Raw genomic sequence first — 273 nt, forward strand, 5'->3', positions numbered from 1 at the left:
GGTGTTATTGATGATGATGATGATAGGAGCCCCAAGCTGATGCAATGTATAGATTATAATGTATTGATGCAACGACCCTGATAGCAAGATGAATGATGTGAGAGATCGACAGTGATTGATGAATGATGATCGATGTGATATGCATGCCATGCAATGAACTAACAGTGAAATATTGAAAATTAAATATTTATCTTATAATTATTTATAAATGTAATGATGAAAAATATGTAATGTTACAAATCACCCAAAAATGCATGAATTAATTTATGAAAG

This window comes from Penaeus monodon, chromosome 27 (genome assembly GCF_015228065.2).
Source record: "Penaeus monodon isolate SGIC_2016 chromosome 27, NSTDA_Pmon_1, whole genome shotgun sequence".
In the NCBI taxonomy this organism is placed as follows: Eukaryota; Metazoa; Arthropoda; class Malacostraca; order Decapoda; family Penaeidae; genus Penaeus; species Penaeus monodon.